This window comes from Marmota flaviventris, chromosome 12 (genome assembly GCF_047511675.1).
Source record: "Marmota flaviventris isolate mMarFla1 chromosome 12, mMarFla1.hap1, whole genome shotgun sequence".
Classification (NCBI taxonomy): domain Eukaryota; kingdom Metazoa; phylum Chordata; class Mammalia; order Rodentia; family Sciuridae; genus Marmota; species Marmota flaviventris.
In genome coordinates, this window is record NC_092509.1 from 40953205 (window position 1) to 40980251 (window position 27047).

Here is a 27047-nt window from a genome sequence, read left to right on the forward strand (position 1 = left end):
TATCTTAAAAGCAGGCTCCTGAAATCCTATCATGTCTTTGGTCAGACAGCAGATGGAGGATCCCCCCAGAGAGAGATGTCTGTGAAAAAGGAAGAAGTTGTATATGCTAAGTGGAATATTTATAGCAGTTGGCGACTTAAGGAATACTGGGCTGGGAATGTAGCCTGGGGTAGAATGCTTGCCTAGCCTGTTTGAGGCCCTAGGTTTGGTCCCCAGCCCACAACAAACAAACAAACAAAAACCAACCAATCTAATTCTAAAACTCTCTGTTTGGTATGAGGACTTCTGTGATGGCCATAAGAAAAGATCTTGGGTGTGAGTGGACTTTCGTCTCCTCCCCTAAACTCACATTGAGCGCTACTATGTCCAGGTTGTGGCTTCAGGTTTTGCCCTGGGGAATTGGGCAAGTACTGCTCTGAGGGTTCAAAAAATGTGAAGAGAATGCTGGGGGCACAGCTCAGTGGCAGAACATGTGCTTAGCATGCCTAAAGTCCTGGGTTCAATCCCTGGAACTCAAAACAAAACAAAACAAAACACAATCATGAAGAATTGTAGCCGGGCGTGGTGGTGCACGCCTGTAATCCCAGGGGCTTGGGAGGCTGAGACAGGAGGATGGAGGGTTCAAAACTAACCTCAGCAAAGGTGAGGTGCTAAGTAAATCAGTGAGACTCTGTCTCTACATAAAATATAGAATAGGGCTGGGGATGTGTCTCAGTGGTCGAGTGCCCCTGAGTTCAATCTCCAGTACATCTCCTCCCCAACAAAAAAGAAGAATTGAAACCATGGGTGGATAAAGGGAAAGCCATAAGTAGACTCCCCCCCTCGAGTGGACAACAGACTAGAAAAAATCATGATCAGACTTCTTGACTAGAGGGGAGAATCCTGTTCTTTCCCTTTCTTCCTATCCCACCCCAACTTTGCCCACAACCCTAAAGCAAAATTCTTGCCGGGGTCTTGTTAGAGGCTCACTTGTGAGTGGCAACAGTGGCTAGCTTAGAGATACAGAGTTGTGAAAAAAAATTCAAACTTGATTTTCAAGTCCCCCTGGATACCCAGCCTTGTTTAGCTACTTCCCAAGTGGTTAAACCAATGATTCCCAAGCCCTGGTTTTAGATTACCCTCAGGTCTCTTTAATTATTCCAAGGAAGATTATGAAATCCTAAAAATAAAATCATCTTAATTTTCTGCACTTTAAAATAAGAACACACCTTGTACTCTGGAAAAATCACACACTGTGAGAGGAGAAAGATTATGAAACCCAGCCGACAAAACCCGTCAGTTTAATTCCAACAGATTGGCCACAGCAATCAAAATACCATTTTATATTTGGGTAATGCTTTGTGGTTTCGAGAGCACTTTCTGATTATTGAGTTAGTGATGAAATACGTAAATTAATACAAAAGATGCCTGTTCTAGCCTCAACATTGCACTAGAGGTAGAAATATTCTTTTGGTATACAGCTCTCATAGGTAGTAGCTCCCATGTACAGTTCGGCTCCTCAACAGCTGCATTTGTGAGGAGGCTCAGGCCTGGGTCTCAGTTGCTTGTTTATACAAGGGGACTCGGTTGTTGAGGATTTCAGGTTACTGTCACAGAGACAGAAGGGGAGGCAGCTCTGGGCTGACTTTTCCTCAGAGACAGAGCTAGTGGGGTAGTTGAAGCCCAAGGTTGCAGCACTGGAGCCTTTTCCCTGGCTGCCAACATCAGTTTGGATGAACAGCATTCTTTGTTTTACAATGGGAAAAGGAAGTCATCAAATCCCATTGAATTCATGTCTTTGGCAAGCACTCTGTGCCTGCCAAACTACTTTCTCCATGGTTGTTTGTCCAAATTTGTCTCCCCTTTACAATGTTCCTAGGGTGCTAGGGAGGTCTGGGGGTGCGGAACTTCTTGCGTACCCCAAGGAGGGACTTGAGCCAGCATGTAGGGATGGCACCCCAGAGCTTGCTGAGCTGGGAGAGCCAAGGCCACAATGCTCGGACAGGAACAAGAAGGGTGGGCTCGTCGCTGACCTGCTTTTCTTACAATGCCGCTCTGAGTCTTACCTTGGAAGTGTGCAGGGCCCTCTATACTCCTTGACTCACGACTATGATGACATATGCCATATTTGCAGATCAAGATACAGCCCTAGGCTCTCAGTTGGGAAGGCAAAGGGACCTGTTCTTCCACCTGCTGTTCCCAGGCTGCCCCACTCCTGGACAGCAGCAGTTACCATTCTAAGGTTGGCAGGGGTTTCCTGGAAGAAAACAAGGCACTTGTAGACTTTGGACGCTCAATTTACCTTTTCATGCTTCTTCTATTGCATATTAAGCCTTCCCAGCAGCTTAAACTAGTTGCTAATACAAAGTTCTTACTGTACTTTAAAGTTTATAGCCAGTCCTTCAGACCACCCTGGGAGGCAACAGGGGTGGTCAAACAGTTTATTTCCTTAGTTATTCCTCTAGAAGTCTTGGTTTTCTATTTTGAAGATGAATAAATGTGAGGTCAAGTAAGTAATGGAGTAATATCCAGATCTGTTTTATCTCAAAGCTCATGTTCCTAACTAATCTATGTTTCTAACTAATTTATGATTAGAACAGGGTTTTGTTCAGAGCTTCGAGGGTTTGCTCCCATGGGGGTTTCTGTATCCATAAGAAGTGATATTTATTCACTTATTTATTTTTTGCAGTGTTAGTGCTGGGGATGAAACCCAGGGTCTCACATAGGTTAGTCAAATTCTCTATCACTGAGCTGCATCCCAGCCCACAAACTTGTTTTAAGGAAAATAAACACAAGACACAAAGAGGAAAACCAAAAATAAGCCCACTTCTGGTGGGAACAAAATGTGGAGTGGTTCAGGGAGGATTTCTACTTGATCAAGCAAAGTTCTTTCCCTCCTCTTGCCTCTGGCTTCACCCTGCTCAGCACCCACCCACCTGGTTTACTTCCATCTGCAGGGCAGAATTGGGTTTTCTCCAGTGTTTTTTATATTGCAGTGAACAGGATGGCTCAGAGGAGATTAAATGACTGACTGAGTGAATAACCAGTGGTGGAGAAGCTGCTCAAATGATGAATAAGACCTGCTAGAAAAAGTTAGCAAAGGGTATAATTAATGAGGTTTTGGGTATATGTCTCCAGAAATCTAGCTCAAAGGGTATATTGAGTATCTAATATGCAAAATAAAGTTTGAGACATAAAAGGCAAACTATAAAATTATATCAATAATCCACATAACTCATGTATGATATTCGTAAGTAGTATGTATAATGATTAGCGAACTTTTTACTTTTAGGTGTGGGGGTAGAACTCAGGTTCTTATGCATGCTAGATATGAGCTCTACTACTGAGCTCAGTAGTAGAGCTCATACCTCCTACCGGTCCCTACAATGGTATTAGATACAATTTTTCTAATCCTTAGGTAAAAAAAATTGGCAATTAATAATTCTGATAAGCCTATCTGTTGCAGAAAATCAAACATAAACCCACAAATGCGTCTAGAATATTTCATAGTTTATTTGTATTTTTGGAATTTGTTGTTAAGGCCGCATAAGTGTATCAAGTTCACTTTCATCAGTCAGGAAATAGTCTGTTACATTTTTACTCTTAAAAAGTAAAATTCTGGGGTTGGGGTTGTAGCTCAGTGGTTGAACGCTTGCCTTGCAAATGTGAGGTACTGGCTTGGATGCTCAACACCATATACAAATAAATAAAGATCCATGAACAACTAAAAAAAATTTTAAAAAAAGTAAAATTCTTAAGAATCTCCATACTGCTTTCCATAGTGATTGTACCAATTTGCAGTCCCACCAGCAACGTAGGAGTGTACCTTTTTCCCCACATCCTCGCCAACATTTATTATTGCCTGTATTCTTGATTGCCATTCTGATTGGAGTGAGATGAAATCTTAGTGTAGTTTTGACTTTCATTTCTCTAATTGCCAGCGATGTTGAACACTTTTTCATATATTTGTTGATCGATTGTATTTCTTCTTCTGTGAAGTGTCTGTTCAGTTCCTTAGCCCATTTATTAACTGGGTTATTTGTTTTTTTGGTGTTAAATTTTTTGAGTTCTTTATATATCCTAGAGGTTAATGTTTTATAGGAAGTGCATATGGTAAAGATTTTCTCCCAATCTGTAGGCTCTCTCCTCACAGTATTGATTGTTTCCTTTGCTGAGAAGCTTTTTAATTTGAATCCATCCCATTTATTGATCCTTATTTTACTTCTTACGCTTTAGGGATCTTGTTATGGAAATCAGATCCTAGGCTGACATGGTGAAAATTTGGGCTTACTTTTCTTCTACTGGGTGCAAAGTCTCTGTTCTAAGTCTTAGGTGGCCTAAGTCTTTGATCCACTTTGAGTTGGTTTTTGTGCAGGGTGAGAGATAAAGGTTTAATTTCATTTTGCTACATATGAATTTCCAGTTTTACCAGCACCATTTAATAGAATATTACTCAGCTTTAAAGAAGAATGAAATTATGGCATTTGACAGTAAATGGATAGAGTTAGAGAATATCATGCTAAGTGAAATAAGCCAATCCCCCCAAAATAAAGGCTGAATGTTTTCTCTAAAATGCGGATGCTAATTCACAATATGGGGGGCAGTGCACTAGAGAATAGAGTTACTTTAGATTAGGTAGAGGGAAGTGTAGAGAGGGGAGGGGAGGCGATGTGGGGATTTGAAGGATAGTAGAATGAAGCAGACAATATTACTCTATGTATATATGTGACTGCATGACCAATGGGATTTTACAACATGTACACTCAGAAAAATCAGAAATTATTTCCCATCTATGTATGATATACCAAAGCACATAAATGCATTCTACTGTCATGTATAACTAATTAAAACAAAAAAAAGTTTCTAGAAAAGTAAAATTCTTAGTTTTGAGAATAGAAAAACATATTTCAGAAAAATCTTTATTTCCTCTTTTAAGCAACCACATCTGATTGTATGCTTTTAATTTGTTCAATACTTTTGCTCTGTGAAGTTAGAATGAATTAAAAAAAATTGTCATCCTCCAGGGTATGATATGCATTACAGAAAATTACTGTCATTCTGCATTTACACAGACAATTACAAAAGGGAAAATCTGAAATCTTGATTCTACTTCATTTTCTGCAATTATAAAAAGCAAATGTCGGGATAGTAGAGGATAGGAAAGGCAGCAGAACACAACAGACACTAGTATGGCAATATGTAAATCAATGGATGTGTAACTGATGTGATTCTGCAATCTGTATATGGGGTAAAAATGGGAGTTCATAACCCACTTGAATCAAAGTGTGAAATATGATATATCAAGAACTATGTAATGTTTTGAACAACCAACAATAAAAAATAAAAAAAAAAAGAAAAAGCAAATGTCTATTTTCATTTGGGGAATAGAATATATTTTATTAAAAATTAGATTAAAAGATATGGATAGTTGTCACTGTTTATACGTAACTTCAAACAGTGAAAATTCTTTGTTTTTTTTGGTGGTAGGAACCTCACACATACTAAGAACATGCTGTAACACTGAATCCAGAGAATGTTCTTAATGTGATATTTTACTCTTACTCATTTATTAGCTTTTATTAACAGGCTTGGGTAGAAGAAAAGGGAGATTTCTGAAAATTATTTCTTTTTTTTTTTTTTTTAATTTTGTTGCTAGGGATTTAACACAGGGATATTTTACCACAGAGCTATATCCCCAGCCCTTTTCATTTTTTATTTTGAGACGGGTCTTACTAAGTTGCTTAGGGCCTCACTAAATTGCTGAGGCTGGCCTTGCAATCCTCCTGTCTCAGTCTCCCCAGTGGCTCAGATTACAAGCATGTGCCACTATGCCTTGCCAGAAATTACTTCTTTAAGAATCCTTGCTGGATATGGTGGCATACACTTGTAATCCCAGTGGCTCTGGAAGCTGAGGCAGGAGGATAAGGAGTTCAAAGCCAGCCTCAGCTATTTAGCAAGGTGCTATGCAACTCAGTGAGACCCTATCTCTAAATAAAATACACAAGAAAGACTGGGGATGTGGCTCAGTGGTAAAGAAAAACAAACAAACAAACAAAAAGAATCCTATATTATATATTTCATATATATATATATATATATATATATAGAGAGAGAGAGAGAGAGAGAGAGAGAGAGAGAGATACATATAGGTATAGATATAGATAATTATATGTGATATAGTGGTTATATATGATATATAATGATAATTCACATGTATGCATTATGAAATATATGTAAAAAAGGTTTATTTTGGCTGGATGTGGTGGTACACATTTGTAATTCCAACTCCACAGGAGGTTTGAGGCAGAAGAATTGCAAATCTGAGGGCAGTCTGTCTCAAAAAAAAAAAAAATGATGTAGTTTAATGGTAAAAATACCCCTATGTTCAATCTCCAGTATCACAAACAAACAAACAAAACCCCTCTAGATCCAATTTTTCTGCTTAAGCCCTCATGGTTTGCTATATGAATGTGATATTGGCTCATATAGAATAAATTACTTTAAAATGATTCAGATTGCTAAGTGTCTTTAGCAGGCTTGCCTCCTTTTGTTATTGAAGAGTATAGACAATCCTACATTAGTACTTTCTGACACTAGTGTTAGTCTAACTGATGGCAACTACCATTCTTCCAATTGCTGAGGCCAAAAGTTTTGGCATTTTGTAATGTTCTATAGGAAGTGCTTTTGGCTCAGCCTTTGGAATATATCCAGGATTGCCACCCTGGGGTGAGTGAGGCACTGGGTTTGAGCATTGGTCTCTTCCCTCAATCTGCCTTGGTCCTTTTTCAATCTCACTTCCTTTCAGAATCTAAGTCAGATCATGTGGCTGTCCCTGTCCCATTCAGAGCCCTTCTCACTCTGAGCAGAAGCCAAGGTGCCATGCCCACACTCAGCCCCCAACCACTCCCTCTGTGTGTTCTACTTTCACTCTGCTCTGCTTTGTCCTCAAACATTCTGGGCATGCTTCTCTCTCAGGATCTCTCAGCCAATCCCTTAGCCTAAAATGTTCCTCTTCAGGATATTTGTTGTGTTAATTCATTTCAACTCCTTTGGGTCTTTGCCCAAATCTCACTTCTCAGTAAGACCTATTCTGAACTCTCCTATTAGAGGCAGCAAATCACCCTGTGCACAAACCCTCTCCCTCCAACAGTACCAGGCTCCCTTATCTCAGAAGCCTTTTCTCTTTCTGTAACATTTATCACCTTCTAGCTTACCATTAAACTTTTTTTTTGGGGGGGTGCTAGGAAGAAACACTAGCCATGGACCTGCAACTGCTCACTTTCAGGAGGGCAGAAAATCTTTTGTCCAAGAAGCCAAAGGTTGAGTGAACTACAAGTGTTGGGCCAGTGAGGCTGAGTGAGAAGGTATCATTTGTTATCAGATCTGAGATCTCACCTGACATACAGGTGATGCTGTGGGCTGAATATCCTCAGAAGTGTCGGATCCTGTGTTGACCAATAACTTTATAAATGACACTTTGCTGCCTGATGGAACCAATTCTCTCCATTTTTACATGTTGAACTTATCCAGTGAGAGATGGATCCCATGAGACACTATGGCCTGCAGGCCTTGGCTAGAGCCCGAAGTCTTAGAGATTTACTTGCATAATTTACATTTTGGGATTTAAAAAGCTAGCCCTTTCCCAGAGATAATGTTTCCAAACTGTTGTCTGGAGATGTGCAAGGAGCCTTGCTAGATTCTATTAAAAAGTGTACCCAATGCAAAATAGGCCATGCGTTGTGACATGTTTAAAATGTAACTAGGGAAGGAAAACTGAATCACAGCTGTGAAAATGTGGTCACAGAGGAGAAAGCATCAGGGTAAGAGTTTGCCAGGTGACTCCAGCAATGTGTTGGAACAGTTAGTCTAGCAGGCTGATACCAGTCCTCCGGCAGGCTTGGCAGGGGAGGCTGCTGTTTCACAGGCTATCTACTTGATAAGAGTATTCTTTAAGCATATCAGATTTCCTTTGTTCTGTTTTTATATTCACTAAGTAACTTTCTCATCTTCATTTGCATTTCCAAGTGAAGTTTTCCCACTGGAAAGAAACTGTGATAACTGGTTAAAACAAGCACTGTCATTAGACATGACTTCCATGGAAACGAATACATTAGCACTTGGCAATGCCCATCTTCAGTCTTGAGCTTGGACTTAGAAAGTTGCTATAGTTTGGATCTGAAAAGTCCCCTAAAGATTCATGGATTGAAAGCTTAGCCCCCAATGCAGCAATATTCAGAGGTGGGGCTTTGGGGAAATGATTGAGATACAGCCGGTTATTGGTGACAAGTTCTGCTTCATCACATGTTGAAGTTTGAACATTGGAGAAGCACGCTGAAGCAAGCATATAAAGCAGGGTTTATTTTAAAAAGGGGTAACATAGACTTCTCCCGGGAGGGAGAAGGGGGCCATAGCTGGTATCCCAGTATCCCAAGAATACAGATGTTCTACGTGTTTCTATGTCTTAGGCTTCCTTTGTTCACCCTAACCCTAACCCTTATCTTTCTCCTTCCTGTGTTTGTGACTAGGCCCAGGAATGCTGGGTGGGATGGCCAAAAGGTGGGAAACAGGTGGGCTGAAGGAGCAAGGGCAGGATAGTGCAGCCCAGGACACATTAATTAACAACCTTATAGCTCCCTGTGGGGAGGGGCCATTCCTGGGACAGGTTACCTGAGCAACAGTTTGGAGCAGGGGCAGGTCCTTGATAAGAGTGAAGGAAGGGCTCTGAAAGAATTAACATTCAAATCCCTCGGGGGACAGTCTCCAACTTCCTGGGATCACTCAAAATTGGCCTAACTCGATTTACCTATCTATACGGACTGCCTATCTAATTCTGTCTTCAATTGGGTCATCAGGGCTCTGACCTCTTCAATGAATGAATTAATTAATTCAATTGGATCATCAGGGCTCTGACCTCTTCAATGAATTAATTCATTGATGGAGTCAAAGCTGAATGAGCCATTTGGTAGGTGGTGAAAACTGGAGAAGGTGGGACTTAGGTGGGTTCTTGTGAAGTGTGCTCTTGGGGCACTATTTCTTGTTCTCAATGCTCCCACCGACCCATCCCTGTTTCCTGGGTGCCGTGAGCTTTGTTCTGCCATGCCTTTCTACCCTGAATTCTGGCTCACCTCACGCACATAGCTAAGGAGCAGATGCCCATGGACTGAAACCTCTGAAACTGTGAGCCAAAATAAATTCTTCCTCAAGTTGTATTTCCCAGGTATTTTGTCACACTGATGGAAAGCTGGCTAATTTGTGGGCTTCGTCATGTGTGGAATCAACACAGGCTTGGAGTGAGTGAAACCTCAGTCTCATTCTCAGTTTCCCTATTCACTAATATATGATCTTAACCTTTTTACTTAATCTCTGAGCCTCACTTCTTTCCCGTGTAAGATAGAGATAACACAACTTTGCAGAGCTTGGATGAAAATCAAGAAAAATCTAGGCAAAACACTCAAGATAAAGTAATGTGGTAGACATCTGGTAAATGGTGCCATTAACGGTGATACCAGAGTTCTTTCAGTGAGCTGCATGAGCAAGCCACACCTGGAGTGAACAACCTGACCGGTCAAGTTTGTTTTGATTTGGAACATCAGAAAAAGCTCTGAAGACAGAAATCTTTAGGACCTAGGTCTGGTTCCACCACTAGTTGGCTTAGTGACTAAGCAAGTGACATAATTTTCTTGGCCTCAAGAGCTCTCATCTGTTAAATGATAGAGAATTGGGCCAGATTAAATTTTAGTGTTTACTTAGACTGTACCACATTCCATGAAAGACTTGAAAGAGCTGATTGAACCAGATGATTTCTAAACATTTTATGCTTTAAGACTACATGCCAAAAGTGTTCAAATGTGCACACTTCATATATCTATAGAAGACACCAAGCACAGATTTGGGAAAGAGGAGTGTGACATAGAAGAACCAGGCAGCTCCCCATTGGCTGCTTCTGGAGATGGAACAGCCGCAGGTGGGCTAGCCTACTTTTTACCTCTCCTCAGTCACAGTCTAGACCACTGGTTTCAGTTTTCTTTGAAGAAATCTTTCTTGGTATTAGAATCACCGAGGGTGAGAATTGAGATTCTGGCCCTTGCCCTTTCCATTCTGATTCTGTTATTGTGGGCTTGGGGCCAGGAATAGGCATTGGGAATCAGCCTGAGCCATTCTAAGGTAGATCTATGACCACCTGGCCCTGGATATTTGTTTCCTCCCATGGTTCTTTATGCTGATCCTGTCCTAATTCTGGTGCATAAGAGGGCAGAAAAAAAAGAGGCCTTGCTCACTGAGGAGGAATGAAACTCTGCTCGCTGCAGAGGGCTGGATGGCGTCCGAATCAATGCCAACAAATGTATCATGATTTTGTCAATTGGAATCCTGGGAGAGAGAGAGGTTAGCGTCACAAACCACAATGAACAGAATACAGAAGTAATAGCAGAGGAAGAAGTATCAAGTCAAAGACACTAAAATGATGGCTACTTTTACAATATGACCAATCTTCTCCTGGAATCCTGTTTGCCCCGATGCGGACTGACAACAGTCTTTGGTGGTGGCTTCAGAGCAAGTGCCCTTGGTGGGAGAGTGAAAAGCCTCTTCAAGGCTGTGCCGTGAGCCTGTGATCAGAGCAGGTGTGTGCCTGGCTGCCTGTGCCTCAGAAGTCACTCAAATAGGGAGCTCTTTTCAAGTTCTGCTGGAGTGTTTTAAAATGCTTTATCCTGAAGGAAAGACAGGCCTTTAAGGGAAAATATTTCCTGGCATTTGGTGAAATTTTTATAACTCAAGTTTTGTATCAGAAGCAAGATATGAATAGTATGGGATCATAAGGGAAAGACTAAATTTAGTTTTCCTCATTCATAGATCACATAGGGAAGAGACTGCAATAATAAAGGCTCAGAATGATTTGGGCCTTCTGATTAAAAAAGAATAGGCAACAAGGACATTTCTGAATAAAGAGCAGTCATATCAGTATGTAGTATATCAGTATGTAGTATATCAGTATGTAGTGTATCAGTCATATCAGTATGTAGCCCTGATATGGAAGTACTACTGGGAGACACTAACACATGTTGATCCTGTGACAAGGATGGAGGGGGTTGAAAGACAGGTGGAAGAAGCAAATAGCAATTTGAAGCATGAACACCTGAAAAATAAAAGCCATCTCTTCCCTGAGTCAATGATGATTAAGACCATGAATTTCAGAAACTGTTTCAGCTCTTTCTGTATGAACTTAGGCAATTAACTAAACTGTTCTCAGCTTCGGCACCCATAACATAAAGACAATAATATGATCTGTTTTGCTGGGTTGTTTTGAGGATTAAGTCAGTTAATAGATGTAGAGTATTCAGAGGTCCCTGGCAGATAATACTCCATGAAAGTTAGCCATCATTCAAAAGGAGTGGAAGGAAAGTTATACTTAGGATGAAGATGTTAGTTGCCAAGTTCTATTTTAAACAAGTTTCAGTATTTTAAGTGAAACTTTTAGGCTGCGGGTGTAGTTCAGTGATATAGCACTTAGCTAGCAAGCATGAGGTCCAGGGTTTAATCACCAGCAAGGTACACACACACACACACACACACACACACACACGAATTAACCAGCTAGAAAGAAAATAAGAAATTGTAAATTATCAATATCATTCTTCCCTCTTTTTATTTACCATCATGTAATCATGATGTATTTTTTTTCTTCACCAAAAAAAAAAAAAAAAAAAAAAAAATCCTCCTTGGACCATGAGTTGTTATGATTTGGATACAATGTGTCCCCAGAAAAGCTCATGTGATGTGTTAGGTAATGCAGGAATGTTTGGAGGTGAAATGATTAGATTATGAGAGCTGTAACCTCAACAGTGGATTGATCCACTTGAATGAATAATTTGAATGGACTACTCTGTAGTAACCTTAGGCAAGTGGGGCATGGCTGGAGGAGGTAGGTCACTGGGGATGTGCCCTTGTAGATTATGTCTTGTCCCTGGTTTCTTTCTCTCCCCCACCCCACCCTCTCTCTTCTTCCTGGCTGAGAATAAGCTGACATAAACTGAGAAACTTTCCTTCACCATCCTCTTCCATCATCAGGCCCAGAGCAATGGAATTAACCAACCATGAACTGAACCTCTGAAGCCGTGAGCCCAAAATAAACTTTTCCTTCTTTAAGTTGTTCTTGTCGGATATTTTAGTCACAGTAATGAGAAACTGACTAACACATAAGCTCATTCAGTTACTGCATCATTTCTCTCCTTCATTTGTAGCACAACTCTGAAGACGTTGACATAGACTCCATTTCCAATGGACCTCATACCATTCTTTCCAGAGCCTTCTCCAGTCAGGCTTTGCCCCCAATGAGATTACTATTTTCAAGTTGCCCAGTGACCTTTTGGAGCAGCTATATCCACACAATAGTTTGGATTTTGAGTGTCCCCCAAAGGGTCATGTGTTGATAGCTTGGGCTTCTCTGTGGTGCTATCGGGACATGGTGAAACCTGTAAGAGGTGGGCCTAGTGGAAGGAGGTTAGGTTATTGGGGGTGTGCCTTTAAAGAGGGTCCTCGGACACTGAACCTTTCCGGTCTCTCTTTGCTTCCTGGCTGTCATGAGGCGAACATCTTCCTCTGTTACATGCTCCTACCATGATGTTCTTCCTTGCCATAGGCCCAGAGGCAACAAGGGCCACATGGCCGTGGACTGAAACTTCTGAAACTATGAGCCAAAATAAAACCATCTGTCTTATAAGTTGACTCTCTCAGGTATTTTGCCACAGTGATGAGAGTTTGAGACTCACTTCTCAGTCCTCTTTCTTGACCCATCTATACCCCTTGGCACAATCAATCAGCCCCTCTTCCTTACACGATTGTCAGAAATTGGCTTCTGGTCCAGGCATGGTGGCCATGCCTGTAATCCCAGTGGCTCAGGAGGCTAAGATAGGAGGATTGTGAGTTCAAAGCCAGCCTCAGCAATGGTAAGACGCGAAGCAACCCAGTGAGACCGTGGCTCTAATAAATACAAACTAGGGCTGGGGATGTGGCTCAGTGGTTGAGTGCCTCTGAGTTCAATCCCTGGTAAGCTCTCCCCCTCTAAAAAAAAAAAAAAAATGGCTTCTGGGAGGCTGCACACCTCTAATTGTCTTTCTACATCCCTGGTTACTCCTTTCAAGTCCACTGTGTTGTTCCTCCTCACTCCAAAGCTGGCTGTGGTATGCTTCAGGGCTAGCCATTGGTCCTCTCCTCTTCTGGTGATCTCATCTAGTCTCCTTGCCACCAATGAGCTGATGTCTCTCAGTTTCACATTTCCAGGCAAGAAAAGTAAAACTGTTGCTTTCGTTCCAAATTTTATGGTCAACCTTCTTGTTGAACAAGTATCTTAAACCTCACATGTCCAGCATGGAACTCCTGCTCTTTCTCCCCAAACTCACTTCTCACATAACTTCTCATTTAATTGCTGTTATAGACTGAATTATGTGTTCCTTCAATACACAGAGATGCATATGTTGAAGTCCTAACCTCCCCCAAGTGACCTTATTTGGAGATAAGGCCTTTAAAGAGGAGATTAAGTTAAAAAAAAAAAAAGTCCTAACAGTGGAGCCTTGATCGGATAAAAGTGGTGCTGGTATCCTTATAAAGTAGGAAGAAACATCAGAGCTCTCTCTTATCACATGAGGATACAAGAGGATAATTCTCTGCAAATCAGAAAGAGAAATCTCACCAGAAATAGACCCTGCTGGCACCTTGATGTTGGACTTCCCAGCATCCAGAACAGTGCAAAATAAATTTTTGTTGTTTAAACCATTCAAGTCAATGGTCTTTTGTTATGGCAGTGCAAGCTAATACAGTCACCCAACATGTAGCATCATCTTTGACTCTGGTTTTTTTTTTTTCACATCTTACATTCAATCTCAGCAAATCCTGTTGACTCTGTCTTCAAAATACACCCAGATTTTATCTATTACTTATCACCAACATGATTCAAGCGGCTGTGATCTTTCTTAGCTTGTTGAAATAACCTTCAGGCTGCTCTCCCTGCTTTGGAGTATACCACTACCAACACCAGTTTATTTTCAAAACAGCAGCCAGAGCAGTGCTTTTCATGCTAAAACAGATTGTGTGTCATTTCTGTGCTAGAACACTTTGAAATGGCTTCCCATTTTGCTCAGAGAAAAGTCATCGTCCTTATGAAATGCACTTCAGGGTCCTGTACAGTCTGTCTATGCTCCCCTGTCCCCACATTACCACCTGTCGCCACCACCTTTACGGCTCTGTCTTCCCTTGTTCTATTCTTATCACGTTGGCCTTCCAGTAGTTCCTTGTATAGATTTGCACATGCCCGTGTTCCTCCTACTTTCAGGTCTTGGCTCAAATGTCATGCTCTCAGCGAAGCCTTCATGACTACCCTATTTGGAATTGCAACTTCTCCACTCACCACCACACATAACCTCTTTCCCTGCTTTGTTTTCTTCCACAGCTCTGTTATCATTTAACATTGTGTAATTGTGTATAGTTTTCTTGAATGTTTGTTAACTATCTTCTGCCACTGGAATATGAAAACAGGCTGGGGATGTAGCTCAGTGGTAGAGTGCTTGCCTAGAAAGTGGCAGACTCTGGGTTGCACCCCTGGCACTGAAAAAAAAAAAAAAGAAAGAAAGAAAGAAAAGCAAGCAAGCAAGCAAGCAAGCATAGGTTCCATTGGAGTCCCGGGTTGCTGTCTGTACTGCACTCCCAGGCTGCAAACAGCGTCTGCCACAGAGTGGTGCCCCATAAGTATTTGTTGAATGGATGTCTCTTTCGTTACATTTTCAGAAAGCATGATCTTCTGAACTAAAGCGTTCTTTGATATTGGTTGGCATAACTGTCTTTAAGTGAATACTTTTGCTCTTAAAAGAATAATCTCTCTTTTAAGTAGCCCCACAGCTGACTAAATCCAGACGGCTTAAATCATAGGGTCACCCTGAACTACATAGTCCTCATTGTAGGAAAAAAAATCTACCAAGAAAAAAATATTTTGAATGCTGCATTTATAAATCTAAAGGAAAAGTAACTTTACAGTAGTATTTTTAAAAAGTAAAGGTTGGCATAGTAAAGGATGCTTTTAAAGACAAATTAGGCCGGGTGTAGTGGTGCACACCTGTAATCCCAGCAACTCAGGAGGCTGAGGCAGGAGGATGGTGAGTTCAAAGCCAGCCTCAGCAAAGGCCAAGCAATTCAGTGAGACCTTGTCTCTAAATAAAGTACAAAATAGGGCTGGGGTTGTGGCTCAGTGGTTGAGTACCCCTGAGTTCAATCCTTAGTACCCAAAAAATAAAAAATTAAAAAAAAAAGACAAATTAGTTGAGATACTTGAGTCCTTTTGGAAAACAAAAACTCAACCTGTACCTTCCACTTGATGACTGAAAAGGCTTCCAAAGGAACATGAGAAGTATCCATTCTTCTGGTATTGGAATAGCCCTTGAAGAAACAACTGTGGGGGCTGGGGTTGTGGCTCAGCGGTAGAGTGCTCGTCTAGCATGTGCTAGGCCCTGGGTTCGATCCTCAGCACCACATAAAAATAAATAAATAAAATAAAAGTGTTGTGTCCAACTATAACTAGAAAATAAATATTTAAAAAAATCAAAAAAAAAAAAGAAACAATGTGGGTTTCTAACAGTCTCGGTAGTCTCCCATGGACTCACCTGTAGAAAAAGGAAAATTATAGCAGCAGGTATGATGTCTCCCCAGTGCCCCTCTTGGATGTGCGGCGAGCACTTTCCCTGATACCTGCAGCAAGCAATGTCCTTTCAGGGCTTCTTCCTCTGTTCAGGAACTTCACCCTGAGCCCCAGGAGGATGCCTGACAGCTCACAGGCTGCAGCCAAAAATTGTTATCAGAACACTGTGTCCTAACGTCTCCTGCAGAGATTTCTAACATTTTTGCTTTAGAATCCCCTCTCCAGGAAAAGCCTTCTACAAAACAAATCTAAAATGATCTAAGGTCATAAAAAGTATTCTAACAAAGAGGGGGGTGGCTACCCAACTGTCCACAAGAGGCATCGTTGACCAGTCCAACTTGAGTCTGCCCTGAACCTGCTTGCTTCCACACAAGAATTATTCCTGGTTTCTTCATCCTGTGAGGCCAAAAAATAAGTGCAGGTTGTGACAAATCTACACTACCCCCATATGCCTATTTGGTGGAGAACTCGTTGTGGAGAGCCTGGTCACTGAACTTGGCTCCTGCCAGCCCTTGACTACAAGGTCTGATTCTGAATAATTCCAGTTTACCCTTCAGATGTGCCTCAATCATAAATTGATGATTATATCTTGCCTTAGAACTTTCTGAGACAGGTTGGTAAACAGCTGATGATTTCAACTTTAAATGGCAGAAAAGGATTAAGAAAAACATATAATCAATGCTTATATGGCACCTTCAAATACAATCCCTTAGATGCTAAAAGCCAGTGTTACTTTCTGTCCTTTGCCATTGAGCTCTGGGGGGACAGAAATGATTTGTAAATGTCTTTTAGTATGTACCTAATCTGGTTGCATACAACCTGCAAATAAATATCAAACAGCTCAGAAGGCCTCTGTGAAACACAACAGGATCTTGTTCCATCTCTCTCTGCCTCTCTCTACCTCTCCTTCCCCTCTCAGGGTACGTTCAACTTTACATAGTCATAGTTAACATTCATGTTTCTCAGTGCTCTATCTATAGATTTATTCCAAACTTTCAAAACAATCTTGTGTAAATGTCAAAGCCTGTTAAGATCTTTTGGTTCTAACTCTCTAGGGCTGTGTCCATGTGCGATCACAAAACTCTGGCATGGCCCATCCAGTTATCTTCCAATCATCCCCTTTGGGGTGGCAGATCCCATCATGTCAAGACTCTTCACTCTGCACGTACCTATATGTCTGGAGACGGGGCTTGTGAGGCACCACACAAGAGTTGAGCAATTACCTGGGAGGTAATTACTGTCTGTATCTTGCTCAGTGCCTTGCTTTAAAAATCAGTTCACCCATGTTCAGGCCTCCAGAAGGCCCGTTAGAGACTGCAGGCTTTAGGACAGGAGAGTTGGCAGAGATGGAAACTTAGGGTTCAGTTTAGTAGTTAGTGCCTATTGATATCACCCTGTACAAACTGCACAAAAATTAAATAAAAATTGTAGATAGAAAAAGTACTTTAAAAAAGTTACAGAAATCCTTCACAGCAAATTATTATTGTGATTATTGAGGACCCACATTCAGGTCGCAGCACAGTACACACCAACAAGGTAGGGATTATATAGCTTTTAGTTTTAGACTGGACTCAAATGCACCAAGGTTTGATTCTTGGCTTTGTCCCTTAAAAGCAATTGATTCTTTTCAACTTAACCTCTATACATCTGTTTCCTAAGACATAAAGGATACCTATTTTATAGATCTTGTGGGATAATGAACCTAACATGCCCAGCATGCTCTGTCACAAAGTACAGATGAAATATATGGCTGTCCCTGCTTGGCTCCTTCCCTCTTTTCTGACCCTATTCCTAATGGATTTTCATGTTCTGCACTCTAGCTGATCCTATTTCCGGCAAGGCTGGTCTAACAGCTGCAGACTGACCTTGTCTTCAAGTGCGTTTTTTTTTTTTTTCCCAACTACAGTTTCTGGAAAAAAATTCCAGCTGTCTCCCCATCCTGTTTCTGCTGGCTGGAATTTTTTTTTCTTTCTTTTTTTAATTTTTTTTGTGTGTGGTGGTGTATTGTGCTGGCATATCTATCTATCTATCTATCTATCTTTTTTTATTATTTATTTATGGTGCTAGGGATTGAACCCAGTGGTCCTTAACCACTGAGCAACATCCCAAGTCCTTTTTATTTTTTATTCTGAGACAGGGTCTTGCTAGGTTGTTTAGGGCCTAGCTGAGTTGCTGAGGCTGATCTTGAACTTGCAATCCTCCTGCCTCAGCCTCCCAGGTCACTCAGATCATAGGCATGTGCCACTGTGCCCAACTGCTGGCTAGAATTTTTAAGGTTTGAAATATTGTACCTTTTCAAGGTAGAATAAAAGTAATATTTTCCTTTTTTAGTTCTTTATGTGCGTTACTGCAAGCCTTTAGAGATATGGTCAGTCTTCATCAGTGTAAGTCTAGTGAGTTGGGGAGAGACTAAGATGATAAAAATTCTAGTGTTTTACGATTACCAAATAATTTGAGATCCCCAAATCTATGAGTCCTTGTGTCCTGGTTTCACATGATGAGGCACAATACTCCTATGTGCCTCATTTTACTGTTAGTGTTACTTTCCTTGGCCAAATTTTAAAGAGGTACCATAGTAAGAAGACCTTCATACAATTCCTCCAGTTTCCATTGAGTGTGCATAGAAATGATATGAGAGGCAATGTGCTATTTTATCCATTAAAATTTTGTGTGTGCACATTTCCATTTAAAGCCTACTGACAACAATAATAAAAGGAATAAAGGAACATAATTGATAGGCATAAACATTGATGGAAAGTACACTGGGATGTACCATTATCACCAAGCAACACGTGCATCAGAATTAATGAGCAATGCAATTGAATTCCATGGCTACATTTTACAAAATCACTGAAATACTCCTTGGAAACTTTCAAGGCATCGTCAGTCTTCTTCAGGCTTGTCTTAGTTATAAAAATGAAATGAAAGATAACAGCTAGTTTCTCCAAGTTTGGACATTCAAGCACTGGATTATCCTGACCTGCTGGGTAAGTTTTCTTTTATGGCAACAGCTATAAGCCTCTTTTTCCCCTCTCAATGAACTTTTTATTTAGATGAAATTTAGATTTACAAAATTACTATGGTGATAGTACGGAGAGTTCCATATAATTCATACTCTATTTCCTCTAATATTCCATCTTATTTCAGGATGGGATACTTGTCAGAAATGATGAACCAATATTGACATATTATTTTCAACTAAAGTCCATACTCATTCAGATTTCCTCTTATTTATTTGTTTGTTTGTGGTGAGAGGAGTCGGACCCAGGCCCTCATGCCTACTAAGCATGTTCTCAGCCACTGAGCTACACCTCCAGCCCCTGAGTCTCTTATTTTTGAACTAGAGCCCTTTTTCTATCCCAGAATCCCATCAGGATACCACCACATATCGCCTCATGTCTCTTTAGACTCCTCTTGGCTGTGACAGTTGTTCAGGCTTTCCTTTTTTATTTTTTGTTTTGTTTTTTATGATCTGAAGGTTTCTACAGTAGAATGCCCTTCTACTGCAATTTGTGTGTTTTTCTCATGATTAAGCTGGGGTTATGGGTTTGCGGAGGAAGGTCAAGTGCCATTCTCATCACATCACATCAAGTGTACAAACTATCCACAGGCATTATCACTGCTGATGTTGACTTTGACCCTTTGTCTTTGGAAGGTGTTTATCAGGTAAAGCTACTTTCCCCACTTCCTCTTCATCCTCCTTTTAAAATGTTTATCAGAAGAAAACATCTCTTCTCACTAAACTCATTCAGAGCACTTTCTATCAATGAGTGTTTATTATGTTGAAGTTGTCTCTTGAATTAAGAACGTTTTGTCTCTGAAAATAATACTTCCTAAATCCTGATACCAAGTCTACTAGCATCTCCTGAATGATTTGAGGGGAGATAGTGGTCATATTTTGGTTAGAAATGCAGTGAGAAAAAATTTCTCAACAGAAATATTCAGCATGCATAGGAGCCATTTTTATGGATATTTAAAATTATATTTATGATTTTAATTTTCTTCCTATGTTCCAAATTAATTTTCCTGTTTTTTTTTTTTTTTTTTTTTTGGTACCTGGGATTGAACTCAGGGGCACTCAACCACTGAGCCACATCCACAGCCCTATTTAATATTTTATTTAGAGTCAGGGTCTCACTGAGTTGCTTGGCACCTCGCTTTTGCTGAGGCTGGCTTTGAACTTGCAATCCTCCTGCCTCAGCCTCCAGAGCCACTGGGATTACAAGTGTGTGCTACTGCATCCAGCAGTTTTCCCATTTTTTAAAAGAAACAATTTTCTGAAGTAATCAAAATAAGTCACTTAAATAGCCCTCTGTATTCTTCTATATTCATATATATATATATATATATATATATATATATATATATATATGAATCAAGTCTTCAGTAGCTAGAGATAAATTTAATATAAAAGAATACAAAGGGATATATAATATCCCTTTGTATTCTTTTATATATATATTATATATATATATATAATATATATGTATCTCCCTTCTAGGCAAGTGTACCTTCTAGGCAAGTGCTCTATCACTGAGCCATCCCCATATTCTGTTTTTTTATGTATTGAAAACTAGACTATCTGGTGTGGATCAGCATTTTTAGTCTTTGCAGGTCAACAGATTAGTAAGAGTGGGGCGATATCAGATGGAAGAATCAATGGCCAATGGACAGGTTGTTGGGAAGTGTCCCAGGACTGCAACCTGCATCCACAACTTTTAGTTGTGGTGTAAGCTGAAAGTGGTTTATGACAGGGTTTTGGATGGATGAAGGAAGGGTTTGAGGATGGAAGAAGCAGACTCTATACTGAGCTTCCAGCTCCTAAGGCCACAATCAAGCAGTGGGTGCCAGGGGAGCATCAGCAAGCCATCTGCTGAACTGGCAGAACTGCTGGTGCAGAAGCACCCTGACTCAACCACAGTGCACCCCCACAAGTTGGAGCCCTCATGCCCCGCCTTTCCTCCCACAGAACTCCTTTCTAAATCCAAGTCTTGCATGTTCATCTAATTAGCAGAATCTAACTCTCATGTAGAACCTTAGCTACTTGGGAGCTTGTGAAATGTCCTTTCCTATTCTAGCTTCAGTAAGGGAGGCACATTAGAATAGGGCTGAAATATGAAGAAAATGAGCAAACCGCCACTGTCTGGCACGCCACACAGACTTACAATATTGCTCCTACAATGGATAGGGCAATAAGAAAACAATACTTCCTAGGACCAGAGAGAGGAGGGAACTCAGGTTCTAGACTCAAGCCCAGAAGATACCTCTTGATAAGTTATCTAGTTGGAGCTGGTAGCTGAATTGAGTGGTCATCAAGGCCTGAGATTCAATCACAAAAGGAAAGGCACTAAATGAGGACTGCCTATGACACCATGCAGTGGGTATCTAAACCAAATGAAGGGTAGACAATAAGTTTTCATTTTCATGTTCCTGATAATTAATTTATAATGGCTTCCCTGGAACACTAAATGAAAAACTTTCTAGGTTCACTGGAGGAGAAAGATTTATTAGTAATATCCACCATAGGCACAAGTCAGGGTGACTTGAATATTTATTACCTTTTTCATGATAGCCTCGGGACTCCAGTAACAGGAATATAGTTCTCCTTAAGTTCCTTGCCTGTGTTGAAGAAGAAAGAGAATGGGGTGGTCCAATGAACTGGGAGATAGAGGTACTTAGAGATGACTCAGAGTGAGAGAGAAAGAGGGCAACACAAGGTCACTCCTGAGGGGAGAAAAGTGGTGGTGTTTGGAAGATGTCTGTACACTTTACCTTTACAAGAACACCATAAATGTAACACAGAATAGCACATGACTATTCATCTTAAAGCCAACAAGTCAAGGCACTTTGTCTTTTTGGCAATGGGACAACTGAACTATTTATTTGTTTAAACACACACAAAAAGGGGGGAGTGGTAATTGACTTAAATAATGGAAATATCCAGTCTGACTTGATTCATAGTCTCAAATGACTTGAGCGAACGATGAAGCTCTGTTGGCTTCATTTGCAGACTCCAGATGGCAGCAAGATGGCGGCCAGCAGTGCTACTGCCACACGCTCCTGAGCAGTTTTAGACTCTGATTCAATGAGCACAGAATTCCACACACACCAATGTTGCTTTTCAGTCCAATTAAGTCTCAAAATATGAGTTATATATTTCTTTAAACATTTGCCGGAATGACTAAAACTAAAGTGGCCTATATGTGATTCTGTAGAAGTTGGTTCTAAATCATTGTTAAGGACATTTTATAATTGAATTTTCAAATTGTTGTAGAATTCTTCTCAATGTTCTCCAAAGTTGCTCAAACACTCCACAATCGACCTTATTTTTACTTTAAATTCTTTTTTCCCTCACTTTTCTTCATTTCTTTTGTCTTCCACTCCTTTATCAAATGATCACAATTTAAAAGATAAATATAAAATGCCACTGTTGAAATCTCATGATTGCTGGGCATGGTGGTGCATACTTGTAATCCCAGAGGCTCTGGAGGCTGAGGCAGGAGGATTGAGAGTTCAAAGCCAGACTCACCAATTTAGTGAGGCCCTCCCTAAAGCAATTTAGCAAGACCCCATCTTTAAATAAAATATAAAAAAGGGCTGGGAATGTGGCTCAGTTGTTAGGGGCCCCTAGGTTCCCTCCCAAGGACAAAAAAAAAATATTATTATTTCAAAATATACAGCACCTTTTAGAAATATGTGCTAGGATAAAAATAATAAAACTTTAGAAGTATATAAAGAGAAACATGGAGCCTCATTCTAATACTCCTTACCAGAAGAGAGAGAGAGAGAGAGAGAGAGAGAGAGAATATATGTGTATAAATCTTGTCTGTGATGGATAAAGTTTTATATTCCTTAACTTGGATATTCATAATTTACATTTTTCACTCAAAGAAACATGTCCTCAATCTGCTGTATTAACCCAGTGAAGGCAACTTTTTAAAAACCAGGTTTACATTCATTTTTTTCTCCTCATATAAATATGCACAAACATATAAATATATCTAATCTAAATTTTAAATTATTTTATTTAAATCTTTTTAATGAAAAGATAAATTATTAAATTGTAGCCTATTATTACAACTACTGTTACCAGTTATGCCAATACTCTTCATGCATACGGCTGCCATCACTCATGTCCCTAAATAAACGTATGTCAGCTGAGCTACTGAAAAGGTCTTATCATATTTCTTCATGACATTGTTATTGCTACTACCTCTTAATAAAGTGTTTATTACTTAAACACTTTAAATGATTTAAATTAGATGAAAAATTATCTCTAGAATTACATTTTAAAGAAGACTCTGGTGTGTGAATGACGGTGTAATAAGTCATACTAAATGCATTGTCTGGGACAAGCCCCAAAGCATCTGAGAGGCCATTAGGAATAATTATCCCAAGTGGTATCATTCATAGCCTGGAGTCATCTTGTCTGTTTTCTGTAAAAAATGCTGAGCACATTTTCAAAGTCCTGAAAATGGAAAACAGCACACAGCTCAAGTTTTCAAAAGTGGCTCTCTAGATCACAGTGCTACTGAGCCCAGGTCTTCACCGTGCTGCCCGCATCCCTCTGTGGGCAGTTCATAGGCAGGCCTGCTTCTGGAGCACAGGACATCAGCACTTCATGAGCAGCCCCTGAAGCTGGGAATGTAACTCAGGGGTAGAGCTCTTTCCTGGCACATGCCAAGCCTTGAGTTGCATCCCTAGCCCTGGATGGAAATAAAAAGAGCAGAACATTTTGAAAATTTTAAGACTAATAACTTTGTCATAGAAATTGATCTGGTATTTAAATATTAGTTTCCACTCAACATATTTTGTTAAGAGAAGGATCCTCTATTCACCACAACGTTTAATTTGTGGCAATCCCCCTAGGTGAAGTGAACTGTCACCTTTGGCCTGGGTAACTGCTTTACCTCACTGCATGCTGGGTGAAACCGTGGGGAACTTAGGCTCTTTTTCCTGACAACTATCTAGAGTCAGCCGGTCAGTTCCCATGAAGAACAAGGTGACAAACAGATGTCAGAAGCCTCGGGAATGGAATCATCTCTCTTCTCTCTCTGTCCATTTTTAATATTTGGTGTTAAAGAAAAAACAGAATAGGACATGGGTATATAAACAAGAGGGAGGATCTGGAAAAATGGGGAAAAATGCAGATTTTCTTCTGAAAGTTTCAATAATCTATGTCTCAATCAACCTCTCTCTCTCCCTCTATCACTCTTTCTCAACAGATATTCCAACAGTAAGGGTCCAAGTTTCTCCTTGAAATCCTATAAAAATCCAAGATTCTTGTGGGATATACTTTTCCGAATGGGCTGTTAGTTTTTATTGTCGTTGTTTGTTTGTTTGCTTTCAACCCTAAAGATTTACCAGCTGTTATTTGGATCTTAAATGTAATGCAAAGACCCATATGCTAAAGGTCTGGTCACCAGCTGGAGATGGAACTCTCAGGAGGTGGGACCTGGTGGGAAAAAGTCAAGTCACTTGGGGCATACCTTGAAGGGACTATTGGGACCCAAACCTCTTTTTTTCTCTCTCTTTGTTTCCCAGTCACCATGAGGTCAGCAGCTTTTCTCCACCACATACTCCTCACCATGATGTTCTGCTTCACAACAGGCCCCAAAGCAAGAGAATCAGCCAGCCATGGTTCGAATGAAACCTCGGAAACTGTGAGCCAAAATAAATCTTTTCCTCTTTTAAGTTGATTTCTCAGGGATTTTGACCCAGCAACAGAACGCTGACTAACACGCTAGTTTTTTCCTGTTGGCAGTAGATAATGCATATATTTCAGCTGGATTCAGGATTTCTATATTAGTGTCTTATCACTTTTACAAATGAGGAAATTTAGTCAAAAGGATGTGCCTCTCATTGCTGTACTGGTGAGGTGATTAGAGCTGAGCTTTAGATGCAGGAAACATGCCTGCGTGGAGGGAAATTAGAGGCCTAGAGACCTGTGGAGGCTTTTACATTACCCAGGCTTGAGATGACTGCAGGGAATTGGGGGAAAGGAAATGTATTTTTGATGAGACACATTGAAAATGGGAATTGTGCCAGGCATGGTGGCACACGCCTGTAATACCAGTGGCTTGGGAGGCTGAGGCAGGAGGATCACAAGTTCAAAGCCAGCCTCAGCAAAAGCGAGGTACTAAGCAACTCAGTGAGACCCTGTCTCTAAATAAAATACAAACTAGAACTGGAGATGTGGCTCAGTGGTTGAATGCCCCTGAATTCAAACCTGGGTACCCACCCAACCCTCCAAAAAAAAAAAGAAAGAAAAAGAAAAAGAAAATGGGAAATGGGAATTGGCAGCTGAGAGGGCAGAGGACGAGGGGAAGTACAAGTCAAATGTGACGTTAAGGCCTTGGTGACCAGTGCACCTGCCACAGCACTAAGCCCGAGTACCACGGCACTTTAATCAGATTCCATCTCCTTGGCCAGGATATCACATCCTGTTAGTGACAGGGCTGAGATTAGAGCAGGCTCTCACAGATAAGTCAAGCCCTCAGCCTGGGCTTAAGTGCATCCTTGACAACTTCCCTCAGCATTCCAAATGCACTGTATTATCTCCCATCTTTAAAAGACTCTCCTTCCAGCCTCAGCCCTCCCCTTCACAAACAAATGGAGGCTACTGCTGCCATTTCCCCTTCTGTGTAGGATTCCACACCAGCCACATCACAGACACTGCCCCAAATTGGATGGACACCTCTCCACTCTCCTCTTAAATGACCTCTCCGTGTCCGCTGGCAGAGGTGTTCCCTCCTTGCCCACCCTCCTTCCCTTCAGCCTCCCTCCCTCCGTTTCCATGGAGACAGCCTTCCACCTCTTGGCTGCTCCTCCTAGTCTGCTTGTTGGCAGCTTCCTCCAAGGCTGACTGCTCTTCTCACAGCTCCCTCATTCCCAGGTCTACTTCATCATTTTCAGATGCCATTGGCATAATGTCAAGGGTCAAATATATGCTCCCAGGTCCCTTCTTGAACTCGAGGCTCACACAACTGCCTCCTGGACTTGCATGTCTCCTGCACATTCCGTCGTAACAGGTCCCGCATTCTGCTCCTTATCTCTCCTCCCCAACCTGCCCTCTGTGTCATCCTATTGTTCTCATGGTGTCAGGGTAGGAGTTGTTCTGAACATTTTGCTCTCCCTCTTTTCCAGTTCATTAACCAGTCCTACTGGTCCCACTTCCCAAGTCCATGTCACACCCATCTGCTTGCTGTACTACAGTTCCCCAGCCACAGCCATGAGTTGAGTCCAAGAAACCATCTCTTGCCTGCAGTATCCTTATTAGCATGCTAACCGGGCTGCCATTTGGCCTCTCCCCTCCACTCCACCCCATCTACTCTATAAGTGGTTTTCAAAACTATTCAAGAATAAATCTAATCATGAAAATCTCCCCCAAACAACAGATTTCCATTGTGTAAAATGCAATCCCAAACCCTTTTCCAATTACCAAGGCCCTAATGCCTTGTCTTCCTATATATGCAGTGTCCTCTTGAGCCACTCTCCCTATATTAATCATACTGCAGTCTCCTCCTATGGCCTCTCTACCTCAGGGTCTTTGCACATCCTGTTCCTGTTCCCCCATGCCTAGAACTCTCTTTCCCCACATTCTTTGCCTGGCCAGCTGTTTTTCATCCTTCAGGTCTCAGTTTAAATGTCAGAAATTTGTCCCTACCCACTCTCATCCAATCACCAGACAGGCTTTACCTTATTGAGATAGCCTTTATCACGTGTTGTAATCATATTCATTTATGTGATTGTTTAATATCTGTTTTCCTCATCACTCTGTAGGCTTTGCTTATTTATTCATTTGGCAAAAATTTTATTTCCTATTATAAGTTAATTAATTAACAAATGGAGCCAATGTGATCAGAGGAGTGGTTGGGAACAGAGGCTACAGAAGGCCCCAAAGATGAGGACTGAGCCTGTTTACCTTGGACACCGATGGCTGGGGGTCCCCTCACTGGGAGCCATTAAGAGGGCTTAACTGTTAGTCATCATTGTCATCACCACCATCTACCGCAGGTCCCTTCATTGTAAAATGAAGATAGTAGATCTACTTCATTCCTTGGTTGCATATTCCTAAGACACATGAGCCATAACACTGCTTTTGATATATTTTCAAATGAAGTGTCCCTGGTACTAAAACTGTAGCAGGATTCAATGGCAGGACAAGTAGAGGAGCAAGGCTGGTCTTGAATGTTCCTGAACATTGGAATTACCCTTGCTGCTCTAGGTTACTCAGGGCCAAGTTGGGAAAGTGGTCCCATTTGCTCTTTGCTTCCTTTATGCACCAAAAAATAGCCACAGTTGGTTGAGTTCAAATCGGCTTCATGCCACACACACGGCCACAAATAGGCCAGCAGGAATGGTTCCATTATTCAGCTTATTCCTGATC

At 41.0% G+C, this 27047-nt stretch overlaps 1 pseudogene; it reads left to right on the forward strand.

The window, feature by feature from the left end:
• The first annotated feature begins 9825 nt into the window (after positions 1–9825).
• LOC139707791 (mitochondrial calcium uniporter regulator 1 pseudogene) overlaps positions 9826–27047 on the forward strand; it is a 53272-nt pseudogene continuing 36050 nt past the window's right edge.